At 43.4% G+C, this 25,519-nt stretch overlaps 1 protein-coding gene across 11 annotated transcripts in view; it reads right to left on the bottom strand.

Annotated features, from left to right (window-relative positions):
- OTOF (otoferlin) overlaps positions 1-25,519 on the bottom strand; it is a 1,069,570-nt gene that overhangs the window by 794,770 nt on the left and 249,281 nt on the right. The window lies entirely within an intron of this gene.

Below are 25,519 nucleotides of genomic sequence, written 5' to 3'. Positions count from 1 at the left end.
AAGCGGTTGAATTGTCTCTGACATGTATCCCCTGGACCTAAGTAGAGGAAATACCGGAAAAATGTTGAAACGACAGGCGTATTGTAAATCACTGCGTAGCCACTGCATAGTGACATTATTAATTTTGTTTTTATTAAGTCTTTTTATAATTATTACAAGTATGTTGTTGCACATATATTACCCTATTTCTAGACATGTTTATAATGTTGCTGCTGAACATTCTTTTAGTGACTTACCTCCGCATGAATTGTCTTATAGACTTGCGCTGCGCAATAACACCTTCATTAGCATGTTACATCATTCCCATCAGACCAGTAATGCCACCAATTGTTGGGTGTGTGGCCGACTCCCTCCCTATCAGAATAACAAAGGAGTTCTGCCTTTCTTTCCACATCCGTTCACACACAATGGCTCCTGTGGAGCATGGTTTAGTTTATTAAATTCCATAGACCCAGACACAGCAGTTTATCAGCAACATTGGATATGGGGAAATCTGAATCTAGTTTTATTCAAAGTCTGTCACCCTAATAAGGAGGGTCGACCCAGTAGAACAGGAACTGATCTAGAAAATGAAGTGTATAAATTAGGTAATTTTACACCTAATCTTATGATTTTGAATGTCAAATCCGAAGTTGAACTAATTCTGCCCACTATGTCAGTATTTCCAGTTAAGGGTGAATTATGTGTGAGAAAAGTTGGTTCCATACATATGGGCCATAGCCAATGCGTTACTACAATAGAATATAGTGATCAAGGTAAATCGTCATTTAGAGCTTCTCGCCATTCTTACTTTATATGTGGTCAGACGGCATATATGCTTCTGCCTCTAGATTGGGATGGTACCTGTTACATAGCATTCCTTCTGCCACCTGTTTTCCTAGCTCCCCCTGATTATTATCGAAATGTTCATTTAGTACACAAAAGAGAGCGTAGAGATCTCCCAGTTGTCGATTATACTGAGACGGCATGGGACAAGTATGTAGATTTCAATAAAGGTATCTTTCCCTATATAGGTACCGTATCAAATAGTAAGCTGATACGCAGACTCACCAAGACTCTCGAAGCTGTAGTAAACGAGACTATAGCCGCCCTAGGCAATCTGACAGAGGAACAATCAGTGATGAGAATTGTTGTTCTCCAGAATCGTCTTGTCCTTGACGTCATCCTGGCCGATAGGGGCGGAGCTTGCAGGGTCATCGGATCCAGCTGCTGCATATTCATACCAGAAAATTCGCCATCTGTATATAAAGCTATAACACGCCTTCATAAGATTGTAAGCCAGATACACGAAAATCCAGGCACTTGGACGTGGTCCGGGTGGTTTTGGAGTGTGATATCAGCCTGGGGATGGAGAGTTCTATCCTTCCTAGGTATTGGCCTTCTTATGCTCTTCAGTTGTTGTTTATGCCTGCAATGTGGACCAGCGATTTGTGGTCTGTGTGCCACATCATGCATTCCATATCAAAATTCTCGTTCAAAATGCCGGAAGAAGAAGGAAGAAGAAATGATGCTCCATGAGCAAATCGATGGAATGATGAAGATTGATATCTCTTGAAGGGCAAGTAGGGGACAAGGAGGGAATGTGGAAATGTGGATTTTCCTAATCAGTTATGTCCCCTATCTTGGACCCCAACGGTTCTATGTACATGTCACAAGGACATGTATGTTCTCTCCAGTTCCAGTTTCCAAAACGCAAACATATGTGTGTCCACCGTCAACATGTTCTCTGTCAGATCCGCCATCGATGGGCTGGATATTCGATTCCTAAGTATGAAAGGCCACCGACTTTATATGGCTAAGTTACTCTATTTTTACAGTTCAGGCAAGTAGGCCCGATTCTGTCCTCAAAGCCTTCCCTGCTCTCTGTCTCTGACAGCTTCAGCTTGAGCTCGCATCTGTATCCATGAACTTTGTCCTACTCCCTGCGCGGCCCACGAAGCCTGACATCAGCCTATTCTCTGCCAAGAAGCTGTATTTCACCTTCGAATTATCTGCTTCCCCCTCAGCCGATGCATTACTGCCTAGTAGCTTAAGTAAACATTCCTCCAGTTACCAAGCAAAAGGCCCGGTTTCTCTGTCCTCATGCAAGTGATTCATAGCCCTGTTACCATGGAATATTCCTACCCCCTCGCATCTCATATAGACACTTAGACGCTTGTACACGCACACAGTCAGTATAGAATAGATTCTGTCCGAGAGTCTCTTCTTGTGGATAACATAGTTCTCTAAACATAGGATGTTAGATATGATTTGGGATTAGGTTGACTTGACCCCCCAGACTTCTCGTCTCCACATGTAAAGCTAAAACGTCAAGTCCCCTTCACCCCCTAGTTGCACGTCAATCACACGTCATACTGCTGCGCACGCATCTATGTTAAGTATTATCGTATAGATCCACCTATGTAAGATAACCAGAGCCAATCATGTTTCTTTTCGCTCCTTATTACGCCTAGTTTCGATTACGTACCTGTTATGTCACTTTTCTTATCAAATGTTACGCCTTCTACATTCGTTTCATTGTAATGTACTTATTATAAAAATACATGTCTGTCAATAAAGTATTGTACTTCACTTCCTGAACCCCCGTGGTGACGGAACCTGAAGGCCGCGACTCGAGTCGGCCATTTTTGATGGAATAAAGCCCATTTAGAAAACCTCTTATACCACGGATTCTGCCTCTTGTTATTTTGAGCTATTTTACTTTACTTAAGATTCCGTATGAAATTCAGTATTAGGTAACAAAGAATATTTACCACACTGCTTGGAGAGGTGCACGCCATCCTGTAAGAAAAATGGCTCCCCACGGATGCACCCATGTGCAATTGTCTGGAGCTGTGGGGATCGGAATAACTTGTCAACACGGTTGTTGATACTTTTTACTGAATGATTCAGGGCCCACACAGACTCACCCCCTCTCCATTGAAATCTGGGAACCGTGTGTGACCAGGCCAGCACTGCGGTCCCGAGGCCCTCGTGGTCTGATCAGGCTGTGGAGCGGCAGAGAAAGAGACTGATCCATTGTTCCACAGCCCTTTTATTGTCCATTCGGTCAGGGACCCGGTTAGAACCGGCTTCCTGGCTGTATTTCCATTGTATGACCTGGAACTGCTTCTTGCGCTTCCGGGTCACAGCCCTAAATACCCAATCAGGTGCAGGCGTGAGGACAGGAGCCGCCCGCATCACTTCCTGTGTGCGGTGACCCCACCCACGCCTAGACTCTGGGGGACCAGCGCGACTGCCATACTCGGCGGCGTGCCCAAGTCCTGGTCCCGCCTATAGAAAGCCACCAAGTTACTAATCCAAGTTGCAGCCTACAAGTATGAGGGAATGAATGAACAAATAAACTAAGAATGGAATAAATGAACACATGCCCATAGACGTAGAAAGGATAAAACTAAAAAACATATACCAAACAGACCTATCCTTGCTGAAAACAAGAAACAGAAATTAGAAGAGGCTTCTTTCCTGTTTTTTTCTGAAGGAGGTTTACCTCAAAGGCTCTATAGTTTTCTTCAACGCTCACCTCCACATCATATATTGTATGTAGATTATAAATATAAAAATATGTGAACGTGGGTCATCACGAAAAGGTAAACAAAATAAATGCGGACTCTTAACAAGTTATCTAGAACAAACTAAATGTTTATAGTATTCCACAAGACATCTCCCGGAACCCTCTGTTTGACTCTCCAAAGATCCTCAGGCATTTTACTTCAATTCTTATTTCCCAGACAGGTGTAATCATCTTAGAATATACAGGTTAGGTAGGTCAGACACATGGCTTTGCCATACACAGTTACTGGCAAGTTTATTTTTATGAGAGGGAGAGGTGTGGCGCAGCGGCCAGAGTGGCTGACTCAGGAGCGCAAGGTGCATGGTTCGATCACCAGCAGCTGCTCAGCTCAGCATCATGTGACTCTGGGCAGTAGCGCCTGGATACCCTTAGGGATGATACATTCACACGTCATAAATGTGTAATTATTATTATTATCCATCGCCTGAGTCTCATTGTTCCCTCAGGTACAAATATGTGACCTCATTTTCACAGCGCTCTCAAAATGGGAGGAGGAGAGCTGCATAAATCCTTGCGGAAAGGGATTCTTCAAGTTCTTATATCAGCCCTGGCAGCAAACTCAATGACTGCACCATGACAGCATGTACAGACACCCATGTAGCTGCCCTGCAAGTTGCAACAATGTCAATTAGAAAAGGGGCCATAACTGCTTTAGCTCTGGTGGAACAGATCTTGATCCAAAAGAGATACGTTCAATGCATGGCAGGACAAGTATCTGTTTAGAGCTTCCATGAGTCTCAGCCAAATACAATTAGACTTCTATTTCTCTCCATATATTTCAAGATTGTAAAACATTCTAATTTCCAAAGCATAGTGTTTGCAGGAGAGATTGGGCCATTAACTGAGTAATGAAAATGGAGATACATGCTCTACAAAAAGGTATGGGTGGTCCAAAGTACTACTTTGTCTTCATTGACGAATGTAAAAGGAAAGCCATGCTTTGCACTGATACCTTCAGCAGATCAGAACAAAAGATGGAGAGCGAGGGGCTCTCAGTAATGCTTGCAAGTGGCTCAGCTATTTATAGCATCCATTGAAGAAGAGTCAATACCCAAAGAACCAATTATAGCGGAGATGAATGCCTGTTTATTACCTTCTATGAATATTCTCCCAACAAAATAGGGAAATATGCAGTATTTCTGTAATCACATGAGTACACTAGATGCACTGCGAGAAAGTGGTGATGTATTGTTTTTACTGGTTGTACTAATGGACAGCGACTCCCAAAATATTGTCATCAAAGGACAAAATATCGAAAGGTGAGTGCATATAGGGAAGAATAGATTTATTACTCCTAACTTCACATCTACGTACCCCGAAGATATATATCACCAAAGTACATATTTATGGCATTTTTTCATCCCTGAGGTAACAACGCCTTCATCGTATAGCAGTCTTCGTTGGACGAAACTTCAAAATGCATGCGGTTCATCACATTCAGCCATCATTCTTCTCCTTGGAAGTCTCCTTTAATTTTTTCATTATTGTTTTTAAGTCTGCTGATGTGTGGGAAGAGCAAGTTGCACTCAATTTATTATTCCTAATCTTTAAGAATGAAATAAACTCAGATCAAAGAGGGATGAGCACAGCATCCTTGGGTCATGCGGGATAAAGTACCCCCCTTGTAGCAACAGAACATCTGAGCCGTTCATCTCTCCCAGCTATAGTCTTACCCCGATTAGATTACTGCAGTGGTGCGCGTCTATGCCTGCCGATGTGGCAATCTGACGCCAGGAGAGAGTGCATCTCACAGATGCTCAGGTACTTACTTGAGGGCAAATGGGAACCTGTCACCTGTCCTTTCCTGTTCTTCACTAGCCCAAATCATGTTCAATGCACTTTGTAGAGCACACATGGCTGTTCATTTTCTGCATCCAAACGCGTATAACAAATTTCACAACATCTGCCGTACTTGTCATTGTGGATCAGCTAAATTGTGGATCAGCTATGAAAAGCTTCTTGTTGAACCATTAGCACTGTGAGTTCAGGAAAGGAGCCAGGGCCTTTTCTATTCTGGCAGTGAAAATCTGAAATTCATTATTCCCTGACATCTGGGCCACACTCAGCAGCCTTCTTGTAGACAGCAAGGACATGGCAGGTTCCTCAATACCTGTTGATCGTGATGGTTGTTTTAGAAATACAGCAAACATAAACAAAAGTTTCACTCATGGAAAACCTTTGGATTTCAGAGATGATCTCAGTTTAAATGTCACATCATCAAAGAATTGAGTCTCATGGGTGAGCATTTGTGAAAGGAGATTTTGTTTCTGATCCCGTTCGTGAGTGAAAGATCACTGCAATTGTCCTGAGGCTCGCTCACAAAATGGAGAGAGCCAACATTTATGAAGGGCTCTGTGGGACCGGGCGCTGTTATGTTTCATATAGGTACCCTAATGTAGATCCAGGTAATATCATATACCTTCACCTACATCACCTCCCCTACACTACACAGTAACAAAACTTTTAGGATTGGACCTTTACCTAGTAATAGGCCTGGGCGCAGAAGGAGAGTTTGTCCTGAACAATAGAGTCCTAAAACTTCATCAATAGACTCACACAGTATGAATGAATATTCATAAGGGTTCTTGGAAACCAGGTAGGGACTACACCACCTGCATAATATCTACGTACAAGGTTCATCCCATACGTCATCCTCAAATTCAACAATGGCTAATACAAGAAACAAGGGACAAAGGAGCCCTAGATACTTTCTGTATAAATACAGTACATCTTACTAGTGTTCGCCAGAGGGAACAGAGACTGCCAGGCCGACACACTGACCAGAGACGCTGAGGCTCCTGCATGCAGATGTTCCAGCTGACAGTGGTCTGACACATCCCTCGCGGGGTGTCCAACTCGAGACCAGGACGGGGTCCCACACTCTCTCAGTTCAGGTAATGGGGTTAGACTAAACCTAGAGGGATTCTTGGCTTCACACCTACTCACATGCTAGGTACACTTAGGTACATCTCGATAGGCATCGTAGGAGTACGCACTTTCTTTTACCATGCATTTTATATTCATGATCATTGCAAGATGATAGAACTGTACTATCCTTTTATATTCACTGTACTGCTAATCATATATATCTGCTACTGTCTAACGGTTGTTGTAGCACATCTATTTTACACTAGAACAACTGTGCAATAAATTCTTATTGTAACACGCCAAACTGTTTCTTCTGTGTAACTCTCTGAGACCGAATAAGTGAGCACGAGTGACTGAACGAAAAGTAGTACATTGTTTCCACGATTATGAGGGATCGGGGTTGCCATGTTCTAAGGTTGCCAGAAACTATTCTCTCCCCGATAAGAGGAGATTCTAGTGGCACTGTGAGCTACCTAATTCACACAGGCTAACATTCTCAGTGGGGGTGCTCGGAACCAGTCTGCCACCAAACTCACAGTTTATGTTATCCGAATGCGCTGATCCTGCATAGGAATATAAAGGAACTACACGAAAGCGCATGACAAGGTGGCAGGCCATCAGATGATGCCCTTGCTTTGGGCATGACCCGCCATCATGATTGTCCTTCTGTGCTAGAGCCATGGGTGATCTTGTGGTGGTAGGAGGTGACAGTGGGCATGGCCACAGGGCTGTGTCAGCAAAAGGTGCAGTGGCGGCTCCTCCGCTATGGCGGATGAGCGTCACCCCACTGCTTTCAAGCAGTGCAAGAAGAGGAAACATAACATGATAATAACTTTCAGTTATTATCATGTTAGGTTTCCTTGGCGGGCGGGCGGGTGGGCGGGGCTGCTCTGCTCACGGATCGGGGTAGGGGCAGAATGGTTTGCCCACTCAAGTGCGAAATCACTGTTTGGTCGGCCCTCTCGGGCCACCCAAACCAGTCATGCGCACTTTCCCCTTCTCCATGCAGGCTGCATTACAGTCGCGTGGTGTTCAAGCCCAGGCTCCAATTCCCTGGTGGAGCGTCCAACCAGGACACTCACAACCAATCCCAACGCTGCATTGTAGCATTGTGATTGGTCAGGGGAGCCTGGGTGCCTACCAATCACAATGCTGCATTGCAGCGTTGTGATTGGTCAGTGGGGCCTGGTTGTGCTTCTGGAGAAGAGCAGGAGCGGAGACGCGGGACCCGGTGGGAAGGTAAGTTATTATTATTTTTTTTAAATTATGCGCGATCACCTGCCCCCCGCACGAGCCGCCCGCCCCGGTAGCCATGCCGGCCGCCACTGAAAAGATGTAGCGAGGTATGGCTCGGACTCTATTCCTACCCTCCTCGCCGCAATGAATGCTTCTTCCCGACGCCTCAAGATACACCGTAGCAAGAACAGGAGCCGCTGCTGGTAGGCCACTTACTTTCCCACTCTCCATCCTAATAGTTAGTAGCTATATGACAGAAAATTGTTTTCATTTCATGTGTGGTCAGAATTTTTTTTTGGGTGGAGATAATGCTGTCTTCAGGCTACAGTTTGTCTCCATTGGAGATGCCCCAGGTTGGGTTGCTATTGGGTGAGCGGGCTTCCCGTATGAGGTTTAGAGTGCAAGGACTCACGAATGAGTGACTGTCCTGTTTAAGCTCTGAGGAGGGGCCCTAAGAGGACCTTTAAAGGTCAGAGGTGCCAGTGGGATCTGTTTACAAAGCAAAGCTTGAGCTTGCAGGATGTCTTCTTATGCACAGGGAGGTATTGGGTTGTGGGGGAGTTGATGTATAACCTACTACGTATCACAGGGAAAATTAAGTTACACCCATGCAAAGGGGAACGCTCGGGAGTGTTTAGTGCAAGTTTTAAATTCATGCTTACAAAAATAAATACGGCCTGAGATTGTGACATATCTAGCCAAACAACAAGATTTGGGTCTCAGGCTATCATTGCACAGGGCGGTAGCCTTCGGAGGGGAGGGATTCACCTCATTTTGGTCCGGGGAAATCGGTGTGTCCCCTCCATAATGAAAAATGCATCATTTATTGATTTATTTATTACACATAAAGCATTACTTACACCTAGAGGGTGCCTGGGAATTGGATATAGCAGGGATGAGCTAAAATAAGTTAAAGAGTACCTTGATGTACTAATGAAAAGCCAAGGCTTCAACTCCTTCCAACTTCCTCCAAAGCTGGAGTAGGTCTGGAGTAGTCTGTAGCAACAGGGATTGCAGACAGTGACCAAAAAACCGGGAGTAAAACCTGATCAGCTGATTGAAAACCCAGGAGTAAACCATGAACAGCTGAACTGTGAGAGAAGGAAAGTGCCACCAGAGGTTATGCATTTTTCACCACATTTGTCACAAAGATTCAATTGTGCAATCCATATATTTGACAAAAAGTGATTTTCCATCCATGTGAGAGGTGAGCGAAGCCCACAACAATCCTCCTCAAACTGTTGGCAGCATCTGACCCTGTGGACCACTTGGTACTTCGTTTACTCCTTGAAAGTCCACATTGGTCATCAGTAAAGCTCAAAAGAGGTTTCTAAAGAACCGAGCCCAGATACTTTCATACCACGGTGTCATTGTATTGCTGAACATGGCTTGAGAATCCACGGAAGTAAACACAAACTCCCCACTCAAAACTTTTTGGTTGTATTCTTCATCTGCCTTCAACCTCTTTAACTGACTGAGTGCATGCAAACGGCCACTAGCTCTGCACTGCCATGGCAGTCATATGGTCATATATTTGTTGATGTTGTGACAGAAATAGTGACAGGAAGAAGGCCATGACCACCAGTGGTGTGCTGGAGCAGTGTGGCAGAGGAGAGTGGTGCACCAGAGAGGGACTGGCCATAGTGGCATTTCTTGATTATCTCAGTGCCAACCGTAGATATGGGAATTACGCGACTTCGGTATACGGCCAGCAGCAGTGTAGTGTAAACATGCTATTGGGCTCCATGGTGGACAGTCCCCACTGCACCAAAACTATGGCTCTCTTTTCCACCCAAACAGTAAAGTGGTGTAGCAAAGTTGCCTTTTCTGAGATACTCTTAAAATTGTCTTCAGGCAACTGGTCTGTTTAAATTTGCTATAAGCTCATGGTAGATGACACAAAAAATGCACCATTGTCATAGGAGTTAATTGTTATATGTGGGCTGCACAGTGTATCTACACCACCCACATATATGACAAGCCACGTTTGATGCCAGGAGCACCCATGTGCTCTGGCTGGGTTTTAGTTTAAAAGCAGTGCAGTGGCAGATGGAGAGGAAAATGCATTTTCCATGTAGGAAAATCTCTTTTCATATATTAATAAGTCACTCCTAAAGTGTGCCTTGCAAGCCCACAGGACTGGGAGGCACCCCAGATATTTAAAATAGTGTGCCCTCACATAGACTAAGTCCCGATTTAGAGTTGGAGGATGGAGTAAGGGCAGTCAGAGTGGTGGGGAACTTGGGGCCCGATTCACAGAACTAACTTAAGACAAAATCCTAAACTTACTACTTTTGGTATTCACAGAAGTTAGGATTTAGTCTTAAGTTTGTCTTAAGACAAACTTAAGACAGACTTAAGACAGACTTAAGAGTTTGTCTTAAGTCTGTCTTAAGTCTGTCTTAAGTTTGTCTTAAGTCTGTCTTAAGTCTGTCTTAAGTTTGTCTTAAGACAAACTTAAGACTAAATCCTAACTTCTGTGAATACCAAAAGTAGTAAGTTTAGGATTTTGTCTTAAGCTAATTCTGTGAATCGGCCCCTGTATGTTTGTCACCCCACCTTTACTCTGCCTGCTAAATGAAGAGTTCATTGTTGTGCCTGGGGTGAAATCTATAAGTCTGTATGAACCTCCAACACAGTCGTTCATACAAAGCCATTTAAATGTTTCTGTGTGTCCGTCATTGGTGACGGACACTTACCTCAAACATTTCTTTTAAAAAAATAGATATTTTTCTAAAAACTAATAGCCCCAACCCAATGAGAGTTTTTTCTAGGCCTGGCTGGAATTTCATTACGCCAGAGTAATCGAAGTCATTTTAGTAATTCTGCATTATTCTTTGAGGCAGATTCACTGATAATAATGCGATTACGCTTGCTTGCGTAATTAGGAGTAATTTGGTGGAAAAACCCCTACAGCACATTTAGTAAGTGTGATCAGCCACTCACTGTTGGTATTCATATTCTACTGCATTTAGCGCTATTTCCTAGCACATAATGCATCCTTGCATTCATCTTGGACGTGAGGGTGAATTTTACATTAAGAAAATAGCGCTAAATGTCGTAACTAAGTGGGGAGGGGGATCATACCCCAAGAGCACATTGAGCAAGCACAAGCCACTGCTTGCACATGCGTTTCATGTTGTGTTGCATATGGCGCCATTTATTAGTGCAACATACATTCTCGCTCTCATTCTTTATGCCAGGTGCACTTTGCAGTAAAAAAATAGTGTTAAATGCCAGGAGTAAGTTAGTGAAAAATCGTACGCAAATAGTACATTTAGTCAGCGTGAGCAGCTGCTCGGCCTTGCTATTTGTATTCTGTTGCGCCCTATTTCTTAGTGCAAAACGTATCTTCCTACCCATTTTGGATGTGGATGGGCATTTTTGCACTAAGAAATAGCGCTCAATGCACAATTACTCTTCTTGAGTAATTATGCGCAATTTCACTGAATTCTTGTGTAATAATTCCTCTACACTAAATTATGGATGTTACACCACCCCTAATGTTGTCCCATTATGCAGGAGTCATTTAAAAAAAAAAAATAATCAGTCCCTCGCCGTGTGGATATTCCTGACAGCAAAGAAAACCCCCTCCTTCCGTCTAAATAGGGTGGCTGGACAGATGGCTTACTTTAGATGGCTCATTCTCCCTTGGGCCATCAAAGGAAGGTTTATGCCAACAGAGTAAATTTTACTTGGTCGGCACAAACCTGACGTTCCATCCAACGCACAATTGGGCAGGCAAACTTAGAGTTTGGGGAACAGGGTGCTCAGTTTCTGTTGGAACACAGTACCCTGTCCACCATACTCTAAATTGGACTCTAAATTTCCCAAAGCTGTTTACACTGTGTAGGTTTTGCTAGATTCTCCTTGAATAAGACTAAGTCCTTATTTAGAATTTGGCAGATGTGGCACTCCATCAAAAAGGTGGCAAACATGTTACCTGCCATATTCCACGCGGTGTAGGCTATAATTCACTTATAGGGGACAGCACATCTGCCATGTTTGTGATTAAGTATCCTGTCTGCAAACTCCACATAAGGGCCTAAGAATAAATCAAATCATTAACTTATGTCCTTGTTTGGCAAAATGCTAGCAAAATAAATTAAAGTTATCTTCTAAAGTTTTCAAAATCTGATTTAATGGTGACATCAGATTTTTTATAACTTAAGTGAAAGGTGTCTTTATAAAAGTCTGTTTTGTGCTGTCTGAGGCAAAACTGGCCTAGAACCAGTTTAACCTCTCATCTTACCTCCAGAGGCCAAATCTACATTCCTGGACAGTTTTAATGTCCTTGTTCTCTAAAGGACTATGGTTTGGCCCCTGAGTGGGCCTAGGAAGGTGCAGGTGTTGTCAACAGCTGTGCACTTAATAGGGATTAGCTTTCTGGGAGGGGTGAAGGAATAGTTGGCTGAACAAAAAACTGTCTTCACACTTTTGACTAGAAGATGCCACATGGGGATAACAGGATCTCCTTTTAGTCATTCCCAGGACGCTACTAGAATGTCTGGCAACAGTACAGCAGTGGGTAACCAGTTGTTGGCCTGATAAGGGGATGAGACCTCGTCTAAATAGGGGTGTGGACCAGAACATCTGATGACAGAAAAACGAGTTAGCCATTTTTAATTTAGTGCTTTCTTGAAGGAACCTTTACAGTAAAGCAAAGAGGAGGTGCTGCAATGGGAAGTAGGCATATGTTTAAAAAGAAGAACAGATTTCATTTTTATTTAAATAGGTAGGAAAAATTATCCAATCACTGGCTAGTTCCCTAGCATAGGGAAGATGCCTCACCACCACCTCCCCTGAACATTTATAGATGTGAGAAGTCTGAAGAAGATCTGGTTGGAAGAAAGAAGATTCGGGGACTACTGCTGGCACCCAAAAACTGTAACTGCTCTCCAAGAGTCAGGTGGCATATTTTCTGTTTGCCTGCTGCAAGGACACACACAGCAGAAGGACATCTAGCTCCAAGAAACGTTCCCAGATAACAACAAAGAACTGGACTCTACAGGATGCCTGGCTAGAAAAAGACATGGTGCCTAAAAGCTTGTACTGAGTACATGAAAGATGACCAGTAATAACTTTTACAGCAGTTGGAAAAAAAGTTGAACTTAGTCATTTTTTCCACCTCTGGTGACAAGGTGCTGAGACTTGCCCAGGAAGGTCAAGCCCTAGGCAGGCAAGAATACCACAGTTGTCCCACTCATTTTTATGTCAAGCTGTAAACAGGTTCAGTGGAACCTCACGATATAGGTATCCGATCTCATGAAGCTCTGCCTGAATACAGCTTCCAGCCTTACCTTGCTGGGGGATTTTAAGAACAGAAAAGTTACTAAGGGCCCGATTTAGAGTTTGACAGACAAGGGTACACAAACATGACGGAGAACCCTGTCTGCAAACACTTGGTCCTCTCACTTTATTTAGAGAGGGCAGACCTTAAGTATTCTATCGAAGGTATACTTTCTCGCCGGCTCGCCGGAGATGGGGACCGCCAGAGGAAGGACATTATACTACCTCCCCTTCTTAGGTCGAATAGTGTAATGTCTTTTCTGTCCATCATAGCTAGAAAAACACTGGCAAGGAGGGACAGAAAAGGTATAGTGGGCCCTAACACCATGGGAAAATCTTTCAGGGTGTGGGGGCATTAGTTTTTTGAAAAACAAACTACTGCTTTGGGAGTTTGTTTCTGAAAAACACCTAAAAATGTATACTGTTTGGTGACTGGTGGTCAAAACTGACAGTGGCCATCCATCAAAACCTTCGTACATTGAAAGAAACTGCTGTCACAGTTGTTCTTCTCACTGCACAGAAATAACTGGTGGGCTTGTTGTCATCTCTAAATTTTATGAATGGTAGTGCAGCAAGATGATGGAAGTAATGGCCTTCACCACCCTTATGGACAGAGTACCATCTGTCAAATTCATAATCAGGTCAAAATGGTTCAGTAGCACTTGATTTATAGTTTGGCAGTTAGGTCACTCCATCACAAATGCAACAAACCTTCAGTCCGTCCTCCTCATGTGCAGATAATCGGACATTAATTATTTAGTTGATGGAACCCCGGTTGACTCAGTTGACTGAATACTTCATGCCAAGGCCCGATGGAGTCAGGGCCTTGGGATAACAGGGAAGGGAATAACACTGCCTGCCGTATTTAGGGTGGACAGTGTAATGTATGTTTTTTTCATCGCCACCATGAAACGGTGGTGAGAGACAGAAAAAAAATAATGACCACCCACACCCAGGAAAAAAACATCAAGGCTTTGGGGGTTATTCATTTTTTTTTTATAGAAATAAACTCTCACTTTGGGTCTTTGTATCTGATAAACAAAACAATGTAAAATGTTTAGTAACTGCCATCAAAACCAACGGCGGTCGTCCACCAAACTTTCTGTGCATTGAAAGAAACCCACGTAATGGCAGTTTCTTTCAATGTACAGCGATGACCTACAGAGCGACTGTTAGGCTGGCGGTCATATCTAAATTTGACAGATGGTTTAGCAGAATGGCAAAGGTAATGTCCTCTGCTATCCTGATGGACAGAGTACCATCTGTCAAACTCAGAATCAGGCCCTTAATCCTAAAGTAAAACCTTGAGCCAGGGCAAGGAAGCGAATCTGTTTGACCATTGAAGTATGATTGGCGAGAGGATGTAGCCTTACGACTAGAGCGGTTGACCTAGGAGCTGGTGAACCGGGTTTGATTCTCAGCAACGATGCTCAACATCCTGTGATTCTGGGCAAATCACTTAATCTCCCCGTGCTTACCAAAAATGAATGTGTCCATCAGTAACGAAACTGGTGCTCATGTAAAGCGCTCTGATACCTGATATCCTCGGGTGTTTGCGCTATATAAAACTCTAAAAAATAAATTTAAAAAATGGCGGATATGAAATCCAGCTTTGTTTCACTCAGAGCTTTTGACGCTATATCCAATGGCTTTGAAGGACCCTCACCAGCTTCAGCATTTGACCATGCCAACCTGAAAGACTTTAGTCAGAAGATAAACATTTGACTGGAACGACCTGCTTGGTGCATCCAACTTCTGCTCCATGGCGGTCACCCTGAAACTTTGCCTTTGCTCCAGTCAACCGTGAACTGGTATTTTTCAATGTTGGTTTATTTATTATATATAATGTTTGCCTTAAAACTTTAAAGTGTAATATCCTGGGTTCCCCTTGTCTAATTTTAATAATTTAAATATATTTTGCTTATAAATATTTCCTCTAGTGTTCTAAATTGATTTGCAATGTAATTGTGTTTTGTTCTTGGCTTTCACATTTTCAGTACTGTTTGAACTTAACACACATTTATGTGAAGAATTCCCTGCTGCTTGTGTCATTGCTACAGCGGGTTGAGCAGAGTTTCTCTGACACTTATTTTGATATGTAACAAGGCTCTGTTGATCAGTGTGGTAAGAGCTCCCCTATACCAAATTACGACCACATCCTTGCTATACACTGATTTTAAACTCTGCAGCTTAGGCGACCTGCTGAGCCTTGAAATTTGAATGAACTGCACCTACAGAGGATGCATGTGTTGCAGATGAACATCCGTGATGGTTGGCATACATAATGCACACAGAAAAATCACAATGAGGAACCTACTGCCTGCCCAGAAGATGTGAGTGGGGAGAAGATGTGGCATTGTGGACAGAGCTGCAGACATTGGGACTAGAGAACCAGTTCAGGTGTCGGCGTTGGCTCAACATGCTTTTGGACAAATCACTTACGATCCCTGTGCCTCAAAATAATTGTGGCCCTGTGTAATATAACTGGTGCTCATGTAATCCGCTCCAATACTTTCAGGTCGAGTTTGTGCTATATCAAATTACAAAAAAAAGAGAAATATGTGAAGTTGGGGATGTAGCAAACATAGAATCTCCAAGGATGGTATCTTTAGAAATATGCTGCAGTGCTTGTCGCACTGCCCTCTGAAACTACAAATCCAATAATGCAACGTGCTCTTTCCTGCAAAGCCAGACCTGCCTGGAGGAATCACAGAAGGCATGGTGTGGGTATGATATTTGCAGGACCCCCAACACTGGCCCTGCTGTCTCTTTTAATGTCTTTGTTAGGGTTGCCACCTTTCCCAGAGAACAATAGCGGCCATTTGTTCATGTTTTAAACTTTACAAAGGCCTGAATGTTATAGTGACACAACTTCGGTGATAATTGTCTGTATTAATTTTTAACATGGCTTGTCTGTCTTTGTTTAGTTTAATTGTCATACCACAGTAAAGCAAAAGAGACAAACTAGGGTCAAAGTGGGGACCATTTCTCCATTTTTAGACGACCCCAGGTTCTTTGGTAGTTTCTGTTGATCACTAAAAAGGACCCTGACATATCAATATGGTTTTTTGGCGGCCATATTGGGTGTGGGTCAGGCGGGTGACGCGCTCTAGCAGCGCTTTAAAAAGGGAATTGTACATCTGTTCCGGTGGTTACTAACAGCAGCAACCTTTCCACTCCTGAGGCGGAAGCCGGGAGGTGTCTTATTTTACTTTGTGCTCTTTGCGCATTTTAAAACTTTCATTGTATTTGCATGATTCATATCGCATATCGCGTACTTACAGAGCGGTGTGGATTCAGATACTTCCTCGCGCTCCTAGGCGCTGTGTGCTCCTTTCCCCCTTCCCTGCCTCCGGACCACCCTCGGCCGAGTATTGACGCCGAGGGCTGGCTTCCCGGTTTTTTGGCGGCCATATTTGGTGTGGGTCAGGCGGGTGACGCGCTCTAGCAGCGCTTTAAAAAGAACAGCTATGACTCCGCGCAGCGGACGCGAACTGCGGACGCGCCGGACCTGCGCCGGAGTCGTGCCAGAGTCCTGTCCGTCTGCGCCCGTCCGCGACAGGACGGGACCAGACACCTTCTCCATTCGTATCTGTAAATATTCCCCATTTCAGGTACACGGCGCAAACGCTACTACAACTCAGACCCATCCTCTCCCAAACTGCTCCAGAAATTCCTGGCCATGCCCCGAGGGCCCTTTTTCTTGCATTAATTGCAAATTTCAAACTTCTTTTCTAATACCCTGTACTGAGAAGTCAAACAATAGGGAACATATTCCACCCATCGGGACTAAGGGAACTAAATGTCTTCTCCTAAACGTTCGTTCCCTACCTAGACATCAACTAGAGGTATGGGATTTAATACACTCTGCTCAACCCGACCTATACTTCCTAACGGAAACTTGGTTGAAACCCCACACTGTCCCTGCTATTGCTGTGGGGGTTCCCTCTGGTTATAAGTTTGTGCATTTTGATCGGCCAGTAAAAACAGGTGGTGGCCTAGCCATTATGCATAAAGAACATTTGAAGATCACCACACTAGAACAGAAGCACAGCCCTTTCTTTGAAATATTGATTTTTAAATTGCAATATGCCTCAAATAGATTTTGGAAAGGTGCCCTAGTATATCGTCCTCCGGGGCCCTCTACCGGTTTATCCCTGGCTTTACTGGAAATGCTGGCCCCACATTTCAAAGCAAAAGAAGATTTTCTTCTCCTTGGTGACTTTAATGTCCATGCTGACAATCCCGCCGTCCCTGAAACAATCTCCTTGGTTTCTGAATTATCCTCCCTTGGCTTGACTTTGCAAAATCATGAGCCCACCCACATAGGTGGCCACCTTCTTGATTTGGTGTTCACCAATTTTCCCAAAATACAATGCTTCTCCCCGGTTCAAATAATTTGGTCCGACCATTTCATGGTGGAATTTTTAATACCTAAGGTGGATAAGCCCTCCAATAAAAACTCTCTACCACCCATCTGGCGCCGACAATGACATAAAGTCACTGTAGAGGAATTACAAAAGGAATGGAGGCAGCCCACTCCCATAGAGACAGACAGTATAGAAACCATGTTAACCAAATTTAATAATTCTCTCAGAGAAGCTATTGATAAAATAGCACCTCTAAAATTGCATAAGCAATACCCTGTCACCAAACAGGAATCATGGTACACTGAGGAGCTCAGAATAGAAAAACAAAAATGTAGGAGGTTGGAAAAAAAGTGGAGGAAAACACGAACTGAAGGAAATAAGAAAGCACATCAGGAGGCTCAGACTAAATATCACAAAAACATTAAACTTGCTCGGAAAAATAGTATCTCCCAACAACTTGAAGAAGCGGGAAACTGATCCAAGGAGTTATTTAAAATTCTTCAGGACTTCGTAAAACCCACTGCATGCAAAAGCCCTGATGAATTCTCCCAACAACTATGTGATGAAATCTCCCTGTTCTTCGAAAGCAAAATTAATCTGATATACGATAACATTTTATCGGCTGTCACTCAAAATAATGATAGCCCCTCCTCCCCCTCTACGTTGCCCACACGTAATCAAGCCACACTTACGACATTTCCAGCAGTGAGTGACTCTGACCTCACCTCCCTTATGAGCCATATAAAATCTGGCTCCCCAGATGACTTCCTATCAGCTACAATAACTGCATCTCTGCTACCTCTGCTCGGGCCCCACATTCAATAACTGATCAACCATTCCCTTAGGATAGGATCTGTACCCACGGAATGGAAAAAAGCAGTAGTGAATCCTATTCGAAAGAATGCTGCGATTCCATGGACCGACCTTTCCAATCTTCGACCCATTTCCCTCTTACCCTTTCTCGGTAAGATGACTGAGAGACACGTAAACACTCATTTGTCTAAATACATCGAGGAAACGGAGGACCTAGATTTCTCTCAATCTGGATTCAGGCCCATTCACAGCACTGAATCCGCCCTCCTCTCAGTGACTGATAACATCAAAATGTCATTGGATGGAGGTAATTCAATGATTCTAGTGCTGTTAGATTTATCCGCGGCCTTCGACACTGTGTCTCACGAGATACTTCTTGATCGTCTAAGGGAAAGGGGTACAGAGAGTGTGGCTCTCTCATGGCTGGAAAGCTTTCTTTCAGAACGCCAACAAGAGGTAAGATTGGGCTCCCACCATTCTATCTCAAGGGAGCTCACCAAGGGAGTACCACAAGGCTCATGCCTAAGCCCTACACTGTTTAACGTGTATGTAGCCCCCTTGGCGGATATTGTAAGATCTTATGGATTCACTCCTGTGTCGTATGCTGACGACACTCAGATTCTGTTCCCCTTTAAAAACTTGACGCCCGCAATCCAAAAATCTTTTGCGGACGGAATGAGGGCAATATCTCACTGGATGGCCGCTAATCGCCTCCAGTGTAATGTAGGGAAGACGGAGGTAATGCTGTTTGGGGAAGCCACACTCCTGTGGTCTCCGGAATGGTGGCCTCTGGATTTAGGACCTACCCCAACTCCTAAACAGACTGTTAAAAATCTTGGTGTGCGCCTAGACAATTCCCTTCTGTTTAAAGAGCACACAAATCAAGTAGCAGGCTTTTGCTTCCAGACCATCGGGCTGCTACGACGAGTCTTCCCATTTCTATCAGACTTCTATAGGAAGACTCTTGTCCAAGCCTTGATTATAAGTAGACTTGACTATTGTAACGGCCTGCTGGTCGCGGCTAATGAAGAACAGCTACAAAGACTACAGGTGGTCCAGAACACGGCTGCGAGACTAGTTCTCAATGCCCAGCCAAGGTCTCCGTCAATCCCCCTTCTGGCAAAACTTCACTGGCTACCACTCAAACAGCGGGTAAAATTTAAAATCTGCTGTATTATTCACAGTTGTCTGTTTGGCCATGGACCAAAATACTTAAAAGAACTTTTCAAATCTTACACACCTAGTCGTACCCTGCGCTCCAGCAGTCAGCAACAACTTATAGTTCCTAGGATAAAAAAAGCTAGGCAGGGAGGACGTGCCTTGTCCTACAAAGGTCCTATCATTTGGAACTCATTGCCCCCTGCTCTCAAAAATATCACGAATTTTCTAATATTTAAAAAATCCTTGAAAACGTTCCTATTCGTTGGCTGTTAGGCTCTTGTTAGGTAATTTCCCTGCATAATATAGGATCTGGGCTCTTTGGTAACCATGAGCGTGGGGATACCCCTTCGGGGGTTGAGTTCCTGCGCTATATAAGAATATAAATAAATAAATAAATAAATATCCCTGTTATACTCTGGTAGTCAATTCAAAATATTTAAAGGTATTGTGAGTCAGGGATCATTAGGGAATCCCTAGAAAACACATTTTATAGTTCTTTCTTTTTATATTTACTGTTAAAGTTATGTACTGAGAAGGGGAGAAATACAGTCTTTTTAAGGATTTTCTTAATTGCTGTGCAGGCCACAATGTTTGAATACTGGTCAGACCAATAAAAAGCAGGCTTGCAGACAACCCTTCAAAGTTACCCTCTTGCCAATTGCCTGTACTCTCACCTCTCCAGAGCTGTGCTCTTTTCCTGCCTATTTACTATCTTTTTAGGTTTGGTGCTAGCCAAGAAATTTAGATTTTATAAAAATATGTATAATATACCTACATTAGTGGCTTCCAGCCCCCTCTCTTTATCCATTGGACTGTTGTTGTGACATTCATCATTTGCGTCCACCCCCTAGAGCAAACAGCATGGGAAAGCATACTTAACCCACAGGTTAACTTCACTCTGAGTGAATGAATTTTGCTCTCTCACTAGGAGCACATCCGGACCCAAGCTTTGTTCCCTTTAATGTCAGTGTTTTTGTCTTTACTTTATAATTACTTGTGACAGCAGGCTGCTTCTGATGCAGATTCCATATCTTGCCAATGGTGGTGTAAATTAAGTTTGGCATGTTTTGCTTTTTGATTGCTGCTGTTTCACAGCATAGCAGATCAGATTGTGCCCATTGCAAAAAGTTTTGTATTAAGTTATCTCTTTTTATGTTTTTCTTCCTCTCCTTCTTTCAATCTTGTTTTCTTTCCTCCTGATTTCTTTCTTTCTTTCTTTCTCTCATTCTCTCTTTCTTTTTCTATTTTTCTTTCTTTCTTGCTATTTTCTTCTGTTTCTTTCGTTTTCTTTTCTCTTACTTTCTTATTTCCATCTCTCTCTTTTTTCCTTCTCTTTCTTTCCTTTTCTCTTTTCTTCTATCCCTTCTCACCTTTTTTAGTCCTTTTTTTCTCTCTTCTTTCTTTCTGAGACTTGTAGCTAATGCCATACTGATTGAGGTTTTTAGGACTATGTTAGCCAAGACCTTTTGATTTTACTAAAATGATGTGTATAACATAGCTACTTATAGAGGTTTTGGCCAGACTTTATCCAGTAGTCTGTGGATGGTGTAATTCACATTTTTCTTCCACTCACTCCAGCATGCGTTAAGGGGCAATGTTAGCTCACTTCAGCCATTGGCTGACTTCACTTCGAGTTACGGCATGCTTCCCTTTCATAAGGAGTACATCCACACACAAAGTAGTTCCCTTTAGTGCCATGGAGTAGCATGCTAAGGTGTTGTGTTTTTGAGATCTAAAAAAACTTTTTTGCTCTGGCAAATGCTTTTTTTAGATTGATGAGGGCCCGACATATTCCCAAACAATAAGGTTTAGCATAAACCATGACAAAATAAAACAAGAATTGCCAGAAGGGTTTTGCCAATGCTTGTCAATTTGTTGTCTGCTTCCCCCTTGCTCTTTTCTGCTCCCCTCCCCCCACTCCTTTATCCACCTGCACTGTCACCATGAACATTTTATTTATTTTCTGCTTTACTCTCCACTGTCATGGTTTCCATTCTCCACTTCTGCCTACAATAATATAACGTATTCTTTCCAGTGGCTCACTTCCTGCCCCTTCCTTCCTTCCCTCCCCTCCCCCACCTCCTGCTTTTCCCGCAGAAATCAATTATATGCCAATTAACACTGTGCCTGCTCAACCCGTCTGAAGCATTAACAAGCTATTTACAAAACAAACAGTGTCCGTCAGCAGCAGCCTCACAATTACTGACGGCCCGGGTTAGGAGGACAGGACTGCATGCAGTGACGGTGCTCCCCCCTCTGCAGCAGGCATCCCTCCCCCACACCGCCACACTCAAGGAAGAGAGGCCCTGACACTCCGGGTCCTCGGATGAGCGACGAGCCCACCACTAAAATACACCCCCCGCGGGTTAATTACATTTTAATCTTCTCCCCAGACTCTTTGCTGCCTGCGAGCCTCTAATTGTCAGCTTAGATGCCAGCACAGCTCATTACTTTAAACACTTAAATCTATACACAGAAAGAGCCTTCTGTGGGGGGAGGGAACACATACATACATGTATATATGTCTTACAGGCTCTGCTGTATAGTACAACCTCGCTAGAGCAGAGCTGCTGACTATGCAGACCTGCATAAAGAGGCATGCTGGGAATTAAGAGCCTATGTTTACAGCAGGGGTCTCCAACCTTTTCTGTAGTGAGAGCTACTTCTGCTCAAGGAAAGTCTTCCCGAGCTACTAGCAAATGTTATACCTGTAAAATAGTGACTACACTATGACCACCCAAAGCAAGATTTTCAGTAGTTGCCACCCAAGTATACCAAGTGCGGTTACCAGCAAAAATGTTGGAAAAAGTTCTTCAATATTGAATGCCTCCCCTTGATTTATGAAGGAACATACAAATCTTGACATGCCCAGTGGCACTAAGGACATAAGCACAGCAGTATGTCTCCCCAGCTCAGCTTGAATTATCATTCACCAGTTTCTGAAAATGCACATTTTTCTATCTAATTCTACTTTCCACTGTGGGCAAACACTCAATTTTCCAGAAGAAACCCCATTTTTGAAAATTAAAACTGCCTTTAAAATATCAGTTTTCAGTTTTTGAGAAATGCACAGTCTCAAAACATCAGCTTGTCATTATCATCATGTACTCCCATGTACAAATGCCTCATATGGACAGACTACTTTGAATTCCCAGGTATTAGTCATATGCCATGGATGCTCACCATTGGTATAGGAAACAATGGTCCTAGACTTCTTTAAAACTACAATTCAGTTATGAAAAGTCAAAGGGCATCCGGTACATATAGAATTAGCATTGTATCCTTAATGTACCACCATTTTCTTTACAATGCAAACAAGTATATCCTCAAAATACACAAAGGCACAAAATATCGCTCCAATAGTGACTTTATTATTTAGTTACTTTTATAACGGATCACCATATTCAATGCTCCAAATAGAGAAAGAGGTTGCTCCAAGGCGAGTGTGAAAAAGGAAAGTGCTCGTGAGGTAGGACAGATATAAAGGAGGGGAATCGAAAAGGCAAATTCAATAACCAATCAATTACACATTCTGGTATCCTTAGTAAAACTGGTCGTGGTTCATAGTGGCACCAGTTTTACAGATAGGCCTCTCCCTTATGGATTTACAAATATTAATTTCATGATTTTCTGATGACGCACAGAGAACATTAATTTGTGAAAAGGCAGGGCTGGGATGATATCAGGTACAGGCCCACTGGGGGAGAGTGTTGACGTTTTGACCCTGGTGCAATGAGGGTAATTTATATCCTCTACAGGCGGGACTTGTGGCCTCTTCATATAATTCACAGTCTTAGTAACTATTTCGTCTTCCACATGCTGTTGCTTCTTTCGTCTGTTCTCTCCTTTTAACTGCAAAGCTACCCTGATCTAGCTTTTCACTTGCATTGCCATTGCTTGTTGGTCTTAATACACTTGTCTTCTCCATGCGGATCATTTGGTCGGAATTCTTCACATTTGTTTTTATCCACTTGCATTTTAGTTTCACCTCACATGTGTTTCTTACCAAAATTACTTTTGAGGTAGCTGCTCCTCTTTTCCTTTCTTCATAGCCAAATATTCACTATTTGTGTCTCACTCGATTGGCAGGCATATGTATGTATAATTGTGAACAACTAAATAAATGAATGTAGTGCAGCTTTGCCAAACTTCATTTAGGCTCTTCCCGGTGGAGTAACACACAGAGTACTTAATTATGTGGAGGTTTTCATGAAACCTTCAGCCACCTTGAATGGAGGGAAAATAAAAAACAAATGTTTTTCTTAAATGTAAAAGTTTGCCCCTTTTTATTAGGAAAATCACTACAGAGGTTTACTTCACTGAGGTCCACTCTGCACTAGACGTGGGCAAGAAGAGACATGGCCTTTACAACGCCGGCTGAGCCACGTGTACCATTTCCCTACTGGCAGAACCACGCTTGCCTGAACCACGCATATGCGTGGATAGGGCAGATAGTCTCGTGTTCAGATGGGCTGTGAAAAGAAGAGGAAGTGTCAGAACAGGAAGCTCCAGATGTGGACAGATTAGTAAGTGGGGCTGGCGCCTGGTTAGGGGGGCTAGTATTTAGGAGTGGGGTCGGTTTTAAGGCTCAGAGTGGGGGGTGTCGGGTAGATTTGGGAACGGGACAGGATTTTAGGACTCAGAGCGGGGTAGTTTTAAGGGCTGATGTTTTGTTTGGGGTGAGTTTTTAAGGGTGGGGGTCAGATTTAGGGCTCAGGGCGGGGGGTAGGGGTAGTTTTTGGAAGGAGGCAGGGTTTTAGGGCTCAGGGTGCCAGGAGGGGGTCATGGTAGTTTCAAAGGCTGGGGCTACGTGTGTTTTTTTTTTTAGGGGTGGAGCGTCTGTTTTAGGGCTTAGGACAGCAGGGTCAGGTAGTTTATTTAATGGGGGGCAGGGTTTTAGGCCTCAGGGCAGTGGAAAGGGTAGCAGTAGTTTTAAGGACAGCAGAGGTGTATGTTTGAGGGCTCAGGGCGCGAGAGCTGGGGTCGGGTAGTGTTTGGTAAAAGGCAGGGCTTTAGGCCGCAGGGCGAGGAAGGGGTAGTTTTAAGGGCATGGCAGGGTAGGTTTTAGGCCTCAGGGTATGGGGGCGAGGTAGGGGGGTTGGATTTTAGGGCTAAGGGCGGGGAGGGTTGGTCAGGGTAGTGGTATTCTTTACGGGGAATATCCCTTTACCAATCATGCCTGTACCACAAAATTGTGTGGTAAAGACATGTGTGGTATAGGCATGTGTAGTAAAGGAATGTGTGGTTTAGATGCATTCGGATTAGGCCCGCGTTATAGAGGCAAGCATGGTTCAGCCTTGCGTGCCCCTGTCATACAACTAGCCGAGAAAGCAAATGAACACAAGACCCAAGCCAAGGGCCTGGCTTTGATCTAAGAGACAGTGCATGAGCTGAGCATTGAAAACATTTGATATGTAAATCATGCATAAAAATCATGTAAGAAATAAGATAAAGGGGCACATGTATCAAGCCCATTTCCTGTTCGCAAACGGGCCGATTCTGAGAATCGTCCCATTTGCAAACGGGGAAAAGCCTTTTGGAATGTATCATCCCTGAAGGCCCTCTCAAAATATGGAATCGCAAAATTTGCAATTCCCTATTTTGCGAATGCATTTAAGGAATCGCCCATTGCGATTCCTTAAATGCAATTCTGGAAGCACCCAAGTTGCGCGATTTTGGCTTAAGAAATCACACATTACCACCAACTTCAAGTTGGTGTTATTTTGTGATTTCTTTGAAAAATTCACTTTTTTTGCATTTTTCAAAGTGCCATGTGGCGCCTATACATGCTCTTAGGGCATGTATGTGTGCCACATGTGCACACATACATATTTCAGGGGTGCAACAGGGTGTCCTTTTGACACCCTTGCACCCTTGAAATTGCATTCGCAATTTGCGAGTACCTGAGAGGTACTCGTAAATTGCGAATGTCTTCCCATTTATTCCTAAGGGCCTCTAGGCCCACAGGAATGAATGGGAACGTATTCCTTAATTGCGATTCGCAATATGCGAGTCACAATTAAGGAATATGTAGGAATCGCAATTATTATTGCGATTCCTATATACATTGCATTTTGCGAGTCCTTAATAGCGATTCGCAAAAAATCACTATTAAGGACTCCCAAAATGATTTTTTAATGCATATGCCCCAACGTCTCTTCAAAATACACACAATTATAATTCTTCACCATGCTGAAGCCTTTGACCT

Source organism: Triturus cristatus, chromosome 6 (assembly GCF_964204655.1).
Source record: "Triturus cristatus chromosome 6, aTriCri1.1, whole genome shotgun sequence".
Taxonomy (NCBI): Eukaryota; Metazoa; Chordata; class Amphibia; order Caudata; family Salamandridae; genus Triturus; species Triturus cristatus.
Note: the sequence above shows the minus strand (reverse complement) of the source record. Positions and strands in the feature narration are given on the sequence as shown.